Source organism: Amphiura filiformis, chromosome 14 (genome assembly GCF_039555335.1).
Source record: "Amphiura filiformis chromosome 14, Afil_fr2py, whole genome shotgun sequence".
NCBI classification, from domain to species: Eukaryota; Metazoa; Echinodermata; class Ophiuroidea; order Amphilepidida; family Amphiuridae; genus Amphiura; species Amphiura filiformis.
Window position 1 is genome coordinate 18,189,183 of NC_092641.1, and position 12,026 is coordinate 18,201,208.

The following is a 12,026-nucleotide window of genomic DNA, read 5'->3' on the forward strand; positions in this document are numbered from 1 at the left end:
TTTACCCTTTCTGATGTTTTAATAAATTTATAATTAGAAGATATCACAAAATATTGTTCATTCCACACAGTAAATGATCATTTTAAATGGTATTCATTTACTTGCCCTCTCCCCTGAGAAAAGCACAACCCGATAACCGTGCGTAAGCAGTTGAAGGACTGGTGGATCAAGTCTACACTATATACACGTAGTAAGCGCCATAAACATGATACGATTCGATCGGATGATTTTAACGTGACGATAACATGCATATTCATGATCGATGAATGATGAATTATTCATAGATAGTATTTATTTCCGCATTTTAAATAGAGAAGGGGTGTGCAACACTCGCCGATTGACCAATCAGAGACCCGCATTATCACCTTTCAATTCTGACAACAATGTCACACCGATGACCTCTCAATATTTTGTGTGATTTGCGTGACCTAGAAATTCGAACGCACTTTCACCCGCGATTTTTACAATTTCTTGCCGGAAGTGGGAGCAGGTGGGAATTTCACTTTGTTTACAAGTGAGATGCGATCGTGAACAACCGGAGATTCGGATGATGTTTTCTTAATTTTGTGAGTAATACTGTATATTCCAAATGAATTCACTGGGGGACTGATACATGAAAATACAAATAACCAACTGAGTAAATTTCACCGAACTGAATAAAATCATGAAATTATTCAGAGACACTGACAAATTTCAGTACAATACATCACTGCATCCGATGTAAGCTTACAAATAAATAAGTGATAAATATAACATAATGGAAATGCTACCGGCCATGCGCGGCGAAATCGACGGCATTCACAATTCTACAAGTAGTCATGGTAGTGCCACTGGTAGTGGCTGTCATCTATGCATCACAGATCCTGGCATGCATGGGCCCAAGCCGCCTGCATGCATGCTAGTCCGAATAATCAGACCCAGAACAAAATATTAATTTCTGACATGATCCTGTACTGGGTCTGAACTGTTTCCATATGAAATCTTGTTAGCAAATAGGACAAAAGAAGCACATGGTTCTACGTGACAGCTTTTTAATCCCTATTCATGTTACGTGAATCACGCTATTGTGGACCATCCTTCTGATACTTTAGTGTTTGGACAAGCGGAAAGGTCTTTTGTCTACCTCTCTGTTTGTAAACAAACCAGGAGGTCGAAATCGTCCTCCTCGCCGAATACGAAAGTCAGCGTAATAGTACGGCACTGCATGCATGCATGGTAGTTCAGTCAGTAGGCCTATAGTCTGTCCACATAGAAGTACAAACCAAATTTGTGGCACCTGGGGTCGATGCTTTGCGTCACATGCACTGCGTGTTAAAAAAACGTGACGCGTAAATAGCGTGGTGCGCTCGGCAAGTACAAATTGTGCAATAGTTGGCGCGCCAAAGAAGCAATTAGGCGCATTGCACTGACGTCTGAAGAATATATTCTCATACCTCCAGTTTCCGAGGTCTATTTACTTTGTACTTCTAAGTGGACAGACTATACCCCATAGTACGTACAGCCACAGCACAGAATAGTCCGCCATGCCCGACTATAGAAAAATTATCAAATTCGTGGACATCGTGGAACATTCAACTACGCTTGTTACTCCGCGACTAATCATGCTAACTACACGCCAGCATAACGCTACTCTCTGGCGTCCATATTAGCGAGGCTATCTGCGCATACAACTGCTTACTACGCACAGCCACGCAAAGAGTATGTTCCACGATGTCCACGAATTTGATAATATTACACAGTCAAGAATAGGCTCCATCATTTTTTTTGTTCTGATCCCTCCCAGTCTCCCAAAACATCAAAACAGTAAAAGCATTGCACATTTACTTACTTAAGACTGTCCTTTTACAAATAACACAGACAAAGTAGGGCAAAGCTACCTAGAAATGGTCAAATTTTGGCAAGAAATATCTCTGTGTAATCCTATGTAAGTCCCATATCACATCGTTATCGGCGATCGTGATTTTTTTCTTCTGAAGTTTGGCTGGTACCCACTAGCGTCATGCACGTGACGCCACACAGCTAAAATAATCGACCGGAAATCGGGGATCATTAAAACGTCAACAAATTTCAAAACACAGAAAGCAGTAAACTTAATGGCGAGCGGTCCGAATTTTGAGCCATACAAGTTTACGTGGTGAACTAATGCCCGACTGTACATCATGACATGTGTATGACTGCCGCAATGCAATAATGATAGTATTATGAAAGTATACATTTTCAGGAAGGAAATTAAATAAAAGTTGTTTATGAATGATAGGGATGTTCATAAAATTTTGAAGTTCAATATTTTTAGCTGAAAGTTCTTTCATTTGAAAGAGAATTGAATTACCTAAACAATAAGGGGTCAATCATGTTTCTAGTGCATATACTTTTGAAGTTACAGACAAAAATAGTGTCATCAATTTGCCCAAAATTTTGTGTGTGAAATTGTGACAGCCATGCAGCAGGCACATGTACAATGCACACTACTGTATGTGACCCCAGATGACCTCCTATTCTTTACTGTAAGAAAGCTGTTTTGGATGGTCTTGATTTACACACAAATTGCTTTTGAGCTAAATCAAGCGTCGACTTGGTGGAACATGGATTGCACTATGTGATAGTTTATGAATCCAGTATCATGCCAGTACCAACATATTAAGTCAACATCACTAAAGGTTTTGGTTGTCAAAATTAATTTTTACTGATTTTCTCCAATGAGCCCCACAGTAAAGCCATTTTTGGACCGTACATGCACATTCCACTTCCCTATGGATGAATAGCGCCACCTATAGTGTGTGATGTGAGCTGGCCTATGAATGACCACCACCGCCGCCGTGGTTCGGCGCCCACACAAGTCAGGCGCCGCTCTGCAAAAATACACAGAGTCAGGCGCCGATCTGCAAAAAATAGAGGGGGCACGCGGGTGCGCCCCTCTAAATCCGCCCCTGATAGAACTTAATAGGACTAATATTTCAAAAATCACTTTCACCTCGCAAGCTTTGTAAACCTTAAATATAGCTCAACCATTGTCTACGGTCTATGCACTGGCACAGCAGCACAAAAAATAGTAAAAACAGTCTCTACAACTACATGGTCTGTATGTACAGACAAGCTCTAGTCTCAGCATAGTATAATTTGGTTCACCTCAAGTTTGGTAGTGATGTCAATTGTCAATGCTTTTGTGCGGTTAGGCCGCAAAGCGTGTCGACAAGTCACACCTGAATGCGGGCATGTACATTCAGTGAGTTTAAGTTAATGTGCTGCGATTCAAATATGCACATATGTCGATCACTGCCATGTGTACAGTCTTGGGGTGGTCATAATTTTTGCTTCATCAGGCAAAAAAAATGTTTGGTTGCCCTCAGAGACCGACCCAAAAAATTAGAAATTTTGGTTGGCTTTTTTTCCATTCACTCTTTTAGAAGCAACCTTAAATTTGGACAGTATTAAGGACATTTTATAATTGTTATTCACTCATTTTATCTATTAAATGCATATTTGATAAAAAACACAAAGTATTTATGTACATTTAAATTCAGTCCAAAAACACACAATTTTTTTCCTTAAAATGATCGAGCATTTGTCAATTGGAGAAATTGGAGGAAAAACACATGGAAAAAAAAAGATCGATCAACCAACCCTCGAAATTTTTGTCTTGGAAGGGCAACCAAACAATTTACTTTGGCCTCACTAAATTTTGATACTCCTACTTCTATTTTTGGTTCATTTCATTTTATTAGAAAAAGGTATTGAAATCTTTAAAACTAAATACCCAATTACAGCAAAAGTATACATATTTGGAAAGCTTATGTTCCAAGCAATGCAACTGTGCAAAATGGAAGTTAGTATTCAGGGTGTGTAAGAAAAATATAGTGTGATATCATGAAAAAACCCTGGTTTTACTTGAAATTGATAATTTATTGCATTTGCTATTTAGTACTTGTATGAATGAAACAACTCAAAAGAAATCTAATTTTGTTACAGGCCACACTATGAGCTTTAATAAATTGTATCTATAGTTAGTTAGCTATGCAATGAATAACTAAAGTGGTGAAACAGGGTGTAAAATAATAAGTAAGTTCATGCACTTACGGGGGTACTACACCCCTGCCCAATTCTGTGCCTATTTTTGCATTTTTCTCAGTGCAGAGTGTACTTCCATCATGTATTTAATATTCAATTTCCTGTAAATTTCCTGAATACAGGTAATAGTATCATCAACGACAGGCACAATCATGGTCAACCAGAACCAGCACGATGACAGTACATTGTATCTCAGCTGAGCTGTTGAGAATGAACATCTGCAGGGACTTCTTGCTATACTTCATGGATGATGACTTCTGTTCAAAACAGAAGCAGAGGAAGAATACATGCAACAGGTACTTTTTTATTTTTTTATGTTTTTTTTTTTTTTGGGGGGGTTGTGAAGGCAAGCATGACAGTGGCATATCACTGGGGTAGAGTCAGAGCCCCTATTGCCCAGAGCTGCCAGCATTAAAATCTTAAAAAAAGGGAGATTTCCTGTTGCAATCAGGGAGATTTGTCAAAATGTGTACATCTTAATGGATGAAACCATTTCCTTTTCAGGTAGATGACCAAAAATTAAGGGTTCTGAAGGTTTAAAAGTAGGGAGTCTCCTGCGAAAAGAGGGAGAGTTGGCAGCTCTGTATTGCCAGGCGGTTGATTTAAAGTTTTGGATGCCCATCCTAGGATGCCTATTTTCAAATCACCCATAATATATAACAGTTTCTGCTCAAGTTTGTCTGTAGCACTGCATGATGTGTCATGGAGTTACTTGAGGGAGGCCTGGGAATCACTCATTTGAACAGTAACGGAATGAATGAATGAATGAATCTTATCTCCTTAAAATAAACCAAATACAATGAAATTTAAGGCTGTGACCTATAGGGTAATGACGTATTCGGTACCCGTGGTAAATTTCGGTGGGTAAACCGGTACCAGTATCAACCATTTTTTTTTTTTTTTAAGTTTTCGACTTTGTAGTGTCCCTGGACCTAGAGCTAAATGCTAGGATCATTCATGGTTGACTTATTAAAAAAAAAAAAAAAAATTGTAGGCCTATGTCATTTGAATAAATTTGTACTCATGTCATACTCTATTAATGATTTCAAAATTGATACAAATTCAATGAATGAATAAGTGAACAATGAATTATCCTAGCATTTAGCTCTAGGTCCAGGGACACTACAAACCCGAAAAAATAAATAATTTTTTTTTTTAAATTCGGGTAATCCGTAAATGGAATTTATATCCGGGTATGGAAAAATTTTGCCATTTTGAAATTTAACTGTTGAAATATGGTGCAAAAATGGAATAAATTTGCATGAAGTACTGAAGAAATTTGCACTTTGGGGGCTACAATGGTCAAATATGAGGTTAATTTGGTCAGAAACCCACATACAGGCATCAACATTGGGGGATGATTGTATGGACCATTTCCCCTGGCAAAATATTGGGGGATTTATCCCCCCATCCCCCCGGGATCTACGCCTAATCGCCTATGATATATATATTTTTATTCAATGACTTTTTGTTTATTCTTACCAAAAATATACGACCGCTTTTTACCGTGACAGTAGTACTACTTCCAAGCTCTTTCGTGCTCAATCTTATGATGTATACTACATGTAGTAGTTATTAGTTTGACAGGATGTACCCTTCTTAGGTTATAGCAGAGAAAGTCAAAGGTCACATTTTTGGTCTTAGGGGTCAAAAATATCAGAGTGCTCTGATTTGGACAAAAGGTGTATCAAAATGTTTGTTTTCATACAACAATTCAAATAAAGATAGGATTTAACAATTTAATTTCACTTTCTATGTGTTGCAATAGGTGCAGGTTAAAAGGCCTCAATGGTACTTGACCTATTTTGCTGTGTTTTGAGAAGCTTGATGTGAATCAAAAAATGCAGTACTTGGTCAACTATATAGCTTCAACTTGTTTGTGAATGGTGTGTGCCAATGTTATACTGAAAATTTCAACACCTTCTGTAAATAGATTATAATTCCCCCTCTCTCTTTCTCTCTCTCACTGTTTTTCAGAGTCATAGATCCACCATGGATATCCACCTGAGTTCTGATTGATCAGCTCAAGAGCAAATTTCCCTGCTTGTGGTATTAGAGGGTGCATGTGATACATTGTTGTTTGCTGCATTCTCTTCAACATCAGCCAGGATGACTTAAAATGCAGGACCTTACGATTATGTCGGCCATCAATGATGTGGAAGCTTCTGATGCTGATGAAGTAGACCTGATGCCAGACCTGGTCCAGTTCGCTGATGTGACTGACTCTCCATAGTAATAACCAATTGCACTACCCCGCCCCCAGGAACTGAGACATTGTTATCAGCCCTAAGCCCTCGAATTAAGGATCTTAAGGAACTTTTTTTAGGGCAAGTTGGTAATTGCCTTAGTTTCACTGAAAAGGCAAGGCAGCACAGCACTTTGTAATATTTCAAGAGGGCATCATGGCAACTGTTGAAAATTTGAGAAGGACACCAAGGCAATTTCTCAAAAGTGAAGAAAACACACACAAACATCAACTTCATTATAGGGCACGGCAAGTAAATTGCCTTGGGTAAAGGACATATTTTGAGGGCATTACGGCGGTAGGATGGGCACCCACGGCAAAATGCCATGGGTGCTTTGGGTTAATTCGATGGCTGATTGTTATTACCAAGAACAGTGGAAACTTGTTGATATCAAATCTGTCAGCATAAAATTCTTGATAACACACTTTTTTTCCAGCGTACATACCGTACATTTAGGGATTCAATCATGTTTCACCGTTGTTCATCACCGATGTGAAATGGATGGGATTCTGTTGCAATTACTCCAGATTCTAGAAAAATGCAACACTATTTTTTTTTAAATTAAAGACAATTAGACAATATCTTTGCCAATTGCAACATAGCTAAATCCTAATCCAGAGGTGTAGCCAGGATTATTTATGGTCCCCAAAGTCAAACCCCAAATTTTTGTCCCCATTTGTCAATTTTTGCTATAGTTTGGCTATTCCCCTGTCTTAATCCTTTAGTTAGTTCTATACTTCTAACAATAATGTCCTTTTTTTTTGTTGACAATTTGAGGGGAATTAGCCCAAAACATGCAATTGTCCATGTTTTCTGTCAATTTTAGTCACAAATTCCAAAGACATGGTAGAGTCTAAGTATTCAAAGTCTTTAATACAGACTAAGAGTGAGCTCATAATTAAAAAGTTAATGTTGATTATTTGAGTATAGTTAAGAACAGAAAATCTGTTTACTAAAGAATAGAATGCATTATTAGTCTTTGTACTTGCAAGTCTTTGGCAGGACCCTCCATATATTGGGAATGTGCAAGCTCGGGGGTGAACTCTGACCCTCTGCTTTTGGACCTTACTCCTATCCCTGACTACACTGCAAAATATTTTTCACCCCGAGAATTAATTTTCACCCCATGTATTTGGATTTTCTGCAAGCTCGGGAGTGAAAAACACGGAAAACAACCCCTGACTTTCGGGCCTTAATGCTACCCCTGGTCTTTGGGCTTGATTGTCACAGCCAATGAAAAATGCCATAAACATGCATTATTTTGGCCCTTAAATTATTGCCAAAAATTGACCAAAATATTTGAATGATATATAGCAAAGGTGTATCTTGTTCATTTGATCAGATCATGGAAGTACTTACTTCCATGATCAGATATTGATTAATCCAAATTTTAGTGGTCAAACCTTTTTGAAACAGTATTGCTGATTGATTAAAATTGATTGATTTATTGGGAAAGTCTATCCTGATCAATAATTTTTCTACTACAAACTTTATATTTATTAAATAATATAAGAATTAATTTCCTGAACAATAACCTGGTTTTTGGTGTGAATTTATTTTGCCTCATCATACATGTACATAAGGGTATCAATAAAGCACCATTATTCCTTTTGCCAGCCATCACTACGAGGCTGGTCGAGTGCAGATCCGTCGGAACACGCTTTTCAATATGGAATAAATGCTAACCTCATCGTGACATCATCCAAGCAGCAAAGTTCATCCCATTGGAAAAGCGTTATCCAACGGATCTACAGTCGACTCATTCTGCTACCCATGGCCAGAAAATTGCTTATCTAAGTTTGTTGCACAACATATATTTATTACTGCAACCACTGGGTATAAGCCCACCCACCCTAGACGGCAGATTTCACTTGAAAATGGGGTGGGCTTATCGAGGAAGAACTAGTGCTTGAATTTAAAAATAAGAACAATCACCCCCATTTGTATATGTCTAATGTGCCAGTAATTTCTATCATCTATGTCAATTTCTTAAAATAATAAGGGAATGTTAATTATCAACTGATACTTTTTTATATTTGTTCTTAAATATGAGAGCAAAGCATTGATTTGATTTAAAAACTTGGCCAAAATTTAGTAATGGGCTTATACCTGAGTGCACCCTTGTTCCCAGAATGTTTTGAAAATAGGGGTGGGCTTATAGCGAAGGTGGGCTTATACCCAGGTGGTTATGGTATTTACCAAATTCCCCAAACTCCTGGTCTGTGACATAAACTTTGACATAATGTGGGAATTTTCACACAATGTATTAAAGCTCATGTAGTGTTGTGTACTTTGCCAATTTTGAAATACCTTGGGATACCGGCTTTTTTTTAATTTGTGATTTTTCTCGCAGTCCTATACATGAATGAACATAATTATTTGAGGATTTATTATTTACGTGGCATGTGTGTTAAGCCGGAAAAGCACAAATATTAATGTTCTGTGAAAATGCCCACTTTTACAGTATTCATGTGCCATGGGGAGGGCTAAATTGGGATGAGCAAGAAATAATTTCTGGCAGGAAAAAACTAAAGTATATGGGATGCTATACAACAGGCTGTATCAAAATGATTGATACACAAATCGTCGGGTGCATCACATACTGGTCTATCTTGAATTTTTGACTTTTCTGAGAAAATTGGTATATAGTTCTTTTTTACGAAGCTCTTCTAATTCAACAAATTACAGACCTCAATTTTTCCTAAATAATTAGTTATAAAATATTAAATTTGAACTATCTATGATTTTTACAAAATACGGTTTTCACATACTGATCTATCTCGAAAAAACACGCATTTATAGAAAATCTCAATTGAAAATCTGCGTATTAATTTTACCTTTCTATAATTTAATTAGATTATGGATTTTCATGAATGTGGTTTTGAATTAAAGCATATACTTAACAGATTTATTTAAGTGGAATCTTTAATTATATTTACGTATGCAATATTGCTTAAAACTACACGTAAGTTGTAGTTCTGTATGTGAAATAGATAATTTCCCGATATCGTATTTAAAGTGCATTACATACTGGTCTATCTCGATAAGCTTGAGATAGACCAGTATGTGATGCGCCTAAAAATCACGTCACCGTTCATGAACTCGAGATAGCCCACAAGATAGACCAGTATGTGATGCACTTTAAATACGATATAGGGAAATTAACTATTTCACATACAGAACTACAACTTTAGTGTAGTTTTAAGCAATATTGCATACATAAATATAATTCAAGATTCCACTTAAATAAATCTTTTAAGTATATGATTTAATTTAAAACCACTTTCATGAAAATCCATAGTCTTATTAAATAATAGAAAAGTAAACTTAATACGTAGATTTTCAATTGCGATTTTCTCGAAATGCATGTTTTTCGAGATAGACCAGTATGTGATGCGTCCGACGAAATAGTTGTGATATTTGCAACATAGAATTCTCTTGAAATGACAAAAGTTTATATATTGATCCACAATTGGGTTATTTTGTGTTGCAGTCTTGTACATACTTGTACTTGAAACTTGGGTAATAATCATTTTGATACAACCTTATAGTAGGCCAACATATGGCTATACATAGTGATCAAAAAACTACCAAATACAAACAAAACTAGCAAAGTTTTAATTTAAAGCATGAGCAAATTTTGGGAGTTATTTTATTTATTACATGGAGACTTCTGGATACACAATTGGAATTTAGAAGTTAGTTAAATCCTGTTAAAACCGATATCAATGTATTGTTCTCATCAAAAGGTTTCAGAAAAAGAATAGTTTAATCTGCCTCCGACATACAGTTCCCGAGTTATAGGCAAAAAGGTCAAATTTTGGGGTCCACAGGTGTCCACAATTGAAAAATGCTCCTTTCATCCAATACATTGTTTTGGATGTTTTGTTCCATATCAATAGGTCAATGGTCAAAATAGGTCATATAATATCAACATGCAGGGCTCAATTGATTTTGATCTTTTTTGCCCATGTTACTAAGATAACAAAGGGGTAACAAAGCACCGAGATATGGTAAACTTCTTTTTTTCTAACTGTTTTTGCAAGCAGAGCACTCTGAGACCATTTTAATTAAAATCAGAGAATTTTTAAATGTGTGTCCCCCCCCCCCCCCTGTGGAATCCAAATTTTGACATTTGACCTTTTCCACTATAACTGTACATCTGAGATAGGTCAACCTAAAATTATCCTTATGACAAGAGGAATACATTGACATGGTTTCTAACGAAATTTGACCAACTCTGAAATTTCACCCCTGCATAAACAGCCTTTTTGGACTCATGCAAATTAGGCACTGTTCCACGCTCCTGTGAGATGTTGGCCCAATGGAGTAATATTCTAAGTCCAACATGCTCCAAGAGCATGTTTTGAATGCACACTGCTCCAGGAGCATATTATATGCTCCTGGAGCAGTGTGCATTCAAACATGCTGCTGGGCATGTTGGACATGCTCCTGAGCATTGTGCATTCAAAACATGCTCCTGGAGCATGTTGGACTTAGAATATTACTCCATATTATTCATGCTCAGAGCAGCTCTTCCTGGAGCATAATTTAGGACCAAAATCTCTGAGATGTTGGCCCAAAATTATGCTCCAAGAGCAGTTGCTCAGGAGCATGAATAATCTGAGTAATATTCTAAGTCCAACATGCTCCAGGAGCATGTTTTGAATGCACACTGCTCCAGGAGCATATATATGTTGGACATGCTCCTTGAGCATTGTGCATTCAAAACATGCTCCTGGAGCATGTTGGACTTAGTTAATTACTCCAGATTATTCATGCTCAGAGCAGCTCTTCCTGGAGCATTATTTAGGACCAAAATCTCTTTTGAGATTTTGGCCCAAAATTATGCTCCAAGAGCAGTTGCTCCAGGAGCATGAATAATCTGGAGTAATATTCTAAGTCCAACATGCTCCAAGAGCATGTTTTGAATGCACACTGCTCCAGGAGCATATATATGTTGGACATGCTCCTTGAGCACTGTGCATTCAAAACATGCTCCTGGAGCATGTTGGACTTAGAATATTACTCCAGATTTATTCATGCTCGGAGCAGCTCTTCCTGGAGCAGCTGTTCCTGGAGCATAATTTAGGACCAAAATCTCACAGAAGTACAACTACTTGGATATTGTGACATTTGATGTTTTTTGCAAGCTTTTGGGAGATGGACGCATGTGAAATGGATTCTGTTGCATTTAGTAGTGGGTAATTTCATATTTAGACTGACCTATGATTACACTAGGGGCTATTTTAACGTGCCTCACTGTCACGTTCGTGCAATGAGATAAAAGTGTTGATGAAGTAGAGTGCGTTTCAAAAATAAAAATATTGACATTTTTACCTGCATGTGACCGTAAGAAAGGCTCTACCATTGTCTACTATTAAAGCATATCTACACGGATTGTTAATTGTCACTGTACAAATATTTTATCTCGCACGCGTGCGTGACAGTGAGACACGTTAAAATAGCCCCTGGATTACACAGTGTATAGTGCTATCTACTGAAGATAACAGACACACTGATCAGCATGCGGTGTAAAGTGCTATCAACTGCAGATAACGTATATACCACTGATTACAGTGTATGGTGTTATCTACTGAAGATAACAGGCACACTGCTGATCATGCAGTGTAAACTACTATCAACTGAAGATAACAGATATACCACTGATTACATACCGTATAGTGCTATCTACTGAAGATAACAGACACACTG

The 12,026-nt window shown here is 37.4% G+C and overlaps 1 protein-coding gene and 1 long non-coding RNA gene across 2 annotated transcripts in view; both read left to right on the top strand.

Annotated features, from left to right (window-relative positions):
- The window catches only part of LOC140169797 (orexin receptor type 2-like), a 193,279-nt gene that overhangs the window by 91,831 nt on the left and 89,422 nt on the right, over nt 1-12,026 (top strand).
- LOC140169796 (uncharacterized) lies at nt 382-7,440 on the top strand. Its single transcript, XR_011861405.1, has 3 exons — nt 382-566; nt 4,188-4,361; nt 6,043-7,440. It is a non-coding gene; the product is annotated as an uncharacterized lncRNA (long non-coding RNA).